This window comes from Mustela putorius, unplaced genomic scaffold, assembly GCF_011764305.1.
Source record: "Mustela putorius furo isolate JIRA1106 unplaced genomic scaffold, ASM1176430v1.1 tig00001114_pilon_pilon_pilon, whole genome shotgun sequence".
In the NCBI taxonomy this organism is placed as follows: Eukaryota; Metazoa; Chordata; class Mammalia; order Carnivora; family Mustelidae; genus Mustela; species Mustela putorius.
Window position 1 is genome coordinate 504,059 of NW_025421575.1, and position 5,884 is coordinate 509,942.

Sequence of the window (5,884 nt, forward strand, 5' to 3'; positions counted from 1 at the left end):
TCTCAGCTGTGACATGTAGATGGCTTTACATTGTTTTTGTGGTCACTCACGCTGAGCAAGGTTTTTCAATCTTCAAAACACTCAAAACTCAAAGATACTGCATTTCACATTAGTTCACAAGTCCAAGTGTATCTTTATCAGAGTATTTGGCATAGATTCCCTTTTAGGTAGAAAGGTAGAGACGAGGCTATTTCTTTAAAGACGGCTTTGTTCATTTATGCCATAAAAATCAGATGACAGCATGTTCTTATTCTTATCAGTAGCAGTCTTAGGATGCCAGAAACTGTGAAAGGAAGGCTTTTAGTTACTTTCTCCTTTCCAGTTTCCAATAATGTAATTCCCGACCCCAACCTGAAAATAGGAGCATTACAGAATCCAGCTGGCACCACATATTAAAAGCCAAATGTTAGAATTTAGTTGATAAATATATAGTCCAAAATTGTTTCTCAAAAACTTATAGAAGTGAGTGGTAACAAACTACTGTGTCCTCATTTCAACAATGACCAGTTATTGGAATTGAATTAAACTAAAAAAAAAGCAATCTCCTAGTTAGACTTGGAGGTAATGCTCTTAAAACCAATTCAAAACACAAGGAGGCTGCCCTTCAAAATGCTTTGACCTTCTCTTTCACTCTTCCTCCTAATCCCACCCTCTTGTGAGTGATTTAAAAATAGAAAAGGTCAAAGCCCAGTTGGGCACTAGAATGAGGGTTGTTTTTTTTATCATTTACCTCCAGTTTTTGCCAATTACTTCCAATTTCTATTATTTTTAAAATTAAAACATGCTAAAATTAAGCTACTTTTATTCACTGACATAATTCCACTATAAGAGATCCTTTCTTCGACATGTTTTGATGGTTAAGTTGCAAACCTGGTGCAAAAGAAAAATCATGTCTCTCCCATTATGTTATATACCATCTGAAGACTGTTCTTCAAAGAGATCTATTTAGGCAGAGTATATCTATCAAAAAGCAGGTAAAATTGATAAGTGCATTTCAAAACCTATTGTGGCCTGAGTATGAATGTCTCCCCAAGGCTGGTACCAATGAGACTGGGGTTTGAGAATTAGTTGTTTTTCATCCCTCCTTCTGCCTAGCAGGGGTCACAGCCATTTCTCCTGAGAGATGGGCCAGGGAAAATAAAGTGTCTACTATAAGGGAACTTCCTCACACTTAATGAGCTAGCCCAATAGAAAACCCTGCTTATTGTAGTGGCCAGAATGGTAGAAGAAGTACAGAACAGGAATTAAAACCCACATTATTAAGGGTCTAGCCATGCCCCTAATCAGAAAACAGTCTGAAAGGAAAGTTTTTTAAAAAGTCCTCTAAGAAAACATTCATTTTTTTCATGTCTCTGGGAGAACTGGAAACATAAAAAACCTTATATATAACAGACACTCAAACATACTTATAGAATGAATAAATGAACTATGTAGAATGAACATACATACATGTATGTATGAACATACATGTAGAATGAACAGTAACTTCTTATATTCTAGTCTCCAAGGTAATAAAAAAAAATCAAGTTTCTTTCAGTCATGATCTTTTTCGTATTCTGTCTAGCAATTAACAGAATACCTTGAAAAAGACACTTCCATTTAAGGAAGAATTTCATTCCAATTTTTTGTTTTGTTCTGTTTTACTGCATCTCCAAGATAAACTAAATGCATTTTATACCAGATCTGCTCCAATTTAACATCACTTTCAGTGTTAGTATGAACAAATACAAAGTCTCCTCTTATTCCCACTCTACAAAACATGCCAAAGAGAAGGTGGCCATTTGTTCTCAGTGTCTTAATATCACAGCTGCTCAGTAATATTTTTCAAGTAAAGAACTGCAGTCTCATTAAATTTGCTCTTGTGTTTCCACCATAGACTAGTGAGATTAAATTACATTTTGGCCTATGACTTTTTAATTTCTTAATTCTCAGCATTTAAGAACATACTTTATTCAGGGTAAATAAATTTTTGCACAAAATATGGAAAATGTAGGAAAAAAATCTATTGCTTCCTGACTCTAAGCCAGGTCAGTGAGCAAATATTTTTAAAACCAGTAATTTCATCTTAATTCTCATCTTATATCATTCATCTATAAAAAAAACAGATATTAAAGTAATGAATTAAAAGACAAGCCCTAAGCACCATTGTATCAGCCTTCTGGATTTAAACTAGTTCAATGATCAAGTGACACTGGGACGTTCTAGAACTAGGAATAATTCTTCATTTAATATTAAAAGAACCATGTCTTATTTTTCTATTTTTTTCATATCTAAGGCATGTCAACATGCATTTTCTGGATGAGACCCACTCAACTAATTTATCTAGCATAATATGTTCCAGAAAACAGGCACTCAAATATTTGCTCAAAACTCAGTATTTTCTTATCTTCATCCATAATAGGTATTCTAGTGCCCTTTAGACTTGGCCCATTTCACTTCTCTTAAGACCTACAATGATATATTATTCCACATGAAAGATGCTCTATTTATCAAATGAATCTAAAAGCAAAGCCATTTGATTATACTCCTGAGCCATTTATTTTTTACTCCTTTAATGACTCAAGCCAGGCCAGGGTAGATTGAATTCATCTCCACATTCAGCATTCAGCATTTTAAAGACTGATAGAGAACTGCTAACACCTTGCTTCTTAAAAATATTTTCCATCTCTTCTGCCAGGCCAGGGAGCAAGTACACCTCTGATTCAGATTTTATCTTTCCACAGAGGTCAGCATTTAGCATACTTCCTGGCACAATTCTATTTCCCCATGTTTTTATTAAATAAGCTTTGCAGTGCTTAAGTAACTTCCAGTCTGGATCTCCCACCTACTTCCTTATTTCCTCCAATGAACACCCCGTAAGGATAAAATCATTTTCATATCCTAGGGCATGCACAGTTCAGAGCCTCACAGAAAGTAACCACTATTCATTCATTAAGCCAAGTTATTTCCTTTTATCTATATAGAACAGCAGGCTGTGTAAATTTGAACAGATAATGAACTATTATATCCCCACTTGTTATCTCTGGGGATAAAACAAAATAATCAATGTTCACGCAGCAGATATTGTTTTTATATGTATGGCAGTGCAAAACTTATAAACTGATTTATATATTATCTGCTACTACCCAGGACACAATAAAGATGATTTATCTTCACATCTCCAATGACAAGCAAGGTCAGTGGCACATAATAGACAATTATTACCCCGTTTTTTCATTTATCAGATATTTAATCCTTTGTATATTATATTCAGTGTTCAATAGTTAACAATTTTTCCTCAAAATTTTTTCAACTTTCTTCATAGTATAATGATGGCTGTGATATAATTTTATAATCCTAGTACTAACTAGAAAATAAGTAATTAGACTTATATGGTGCTTTAGAGTTCCTAAAATACTACACATGTATTGCCGTATCCTCAGCTGCAAGCACAATGAAATGATAAGTCTGTGTATCTCTTTACTGCCTATATTTTTACCTAGTAAGCATCTGATGATATTCATTCATTCAACAAGTATTTAAACCCTCAGTTTGTATAGCTATTTATACAACCTTCATCACAGTCAAGCACACAATGAGAATTTTGTAGAGAAAATGCCTATCGCATAGAAAGTTTTATTTACACAGAAACAGCTAATGTCTTGGATTTATACAGCACTGTAAAAAGTGCAAAGGCAATCTCAATCATTACATTTTCCTTTCACCTGGGAAAATATACTGGTGATTATTTAATTTGACATGACCAGTGAAGTCTTGATTAAAACAAGCAATATCTAATTTCTTACATCTAAATAGTATAGGACATAAACCTCTTATTACATGAGAGCATTATCTTAGATTTCACAGTACCCAAACAGTACTGGCCCATAAAAGGCAATTAATATTCATCTACTCATAAACATGTAACCCACTGGTATATAATGCTTTAGTTTATAAGGCACTTTAATATGCACCTCACAATCTGAAACTTTTAATTCCATAATGAGAACACTTCTTTTCCCTTTGAAAATGGTATGGTAAAGTGCTCACAACACTGTTTGCAGTATATTTTACGGTTTCAAAGCAGTTTCCATGCATTTGCTTCTCTGCTACCTGGAATACTGTATTTTTGCTTAAAATTACCAGAGTAGCGGAAACACAATAGCCACAAATACAGGAGTTATTCATTTATCAAACAATTCCTAATATCTGCATGGTATTACATACTTCTAACAAAGTACTTTATTCAGGCTTCTTTTAATCTTTGTATCTATAGCGCCTAGTACAGTAGAATGTAGATACTATGTAATCGATATTCATCCATCAACTCTGAAACTCTTTAATCTTTAAATGTTTTATAGTTTATAAATCACATTCACGTATTTTTCTTCAAGTCACCCGGATGTAATCATGAATAAATACTGCATCCTGAGTGTACAGGGACCGACACACAGAAATGATATTATTATTCAGCACATAGTCCCCAGTATACATCAGGGGCTATAAAAACTATGACCCCCCCAGACCAAATCTACTTGGTTCACAAGCTAAGAATAGTTTTTCCTTTTTAAAGAGTTGTAAAAGAAAAACATGTGTCAGAGACCATATAGCCCACAAAACCTTAAGTATTTGCCATCTGACCCTTTATGTGCAGTGTGATAACTCCTGATTTACATAATGCTTAACAACTGACAGAGCACTTTAAATGTTAGCTGTGCATGACTGCCAATATACTATTAATGAGAATGCCTTCTTTTTTCTGTGTTTACAGTGCTTTCACATATATTCTCAGTTATTTAAATTATGGTAAGGGGGAGGGAAATCAAGGTAGGATTAAACCTGCTAAATATTTCCAAGTTCTCTCACCTTTAAGCCTAGAGGTGGGTATTAAATCCAGGAGAAGTGTTGGCACAATCTACCAAAATATTAGGCCACTACTATAAGCAGGGGGTTCAAAGTGTCTCCTTGGGGCTTCACTCCATACCAGACCCAAGCATTCATTTTGTAACCATTACTAGGAATCCCAAACCCCAAGAATCCTGCTCACCCAAGCTCAAAGAAGAAAGGTGTTGCAGGTTGGTGCTTCTCAACAGTATAGCACATCTGGGTGTTTCTTGTCTAATTCTTCTCATTGGCCTGGAACATCTCTTCACATTTCCTCTAGATAGTCTGGGACTTTTTCCCCCAAAAGCCTGATGCTTGCCTTTGCTCATCAGGCCAGAGCTTCTAAGGAAAAGGGAGGACTGAAATACAATGTTACCTATAATGCATCTTTCAAGGAGTGGAGGTGAAGAGAAATGGAAATTTAAAAAATAAACACTTAATAGCTCAAAACTGTGATAAAAACTGACTTAAGACTGGCCTGAGCATAATATTACCAATCTAAAGGTAATCTTAAGGTAACAGCAACATCAAAAAGGGCTCCTCAAAAGAAGTGAACTTAAATAAAAGCATAAGAACTGGAAAGGGAGAACTAAAAATGTCCAAGGGCAGAGAGGATAACAATAGAAAAAAAGATGGGGTTTAGTGTTTTCATCTCGGGATTTCCTTTGGTCTTGGGGCTTCTATCCTTCCCAAATTCTGTGTCATAGGCTTCTAGCTTCCCACCTAATTTAGTCTTGAGACATCGTTCTCTCTTTGGCCTTCTGTCCATCTAGATAAGCAGGAATCCAAGGTCTTTATGTGTGTCTAGAGCTTTCCATCCTTGGATCTTAGGTTTTTATCTGAATTCTTATACCTTGTGTCTTAGGTCTCAGGTCTTCCATGGGTCTCCACACTTAGGCATACAGTCTCCCACTCTGGGTCTTTGGACTTCTGTCTAACTCAAGAACTGAATTTTCCTTCCAACTCAGTCAGGTGTTCTATCCAACAAAAGCCACCTTTTTACATCATAGCTGTCAGGGCT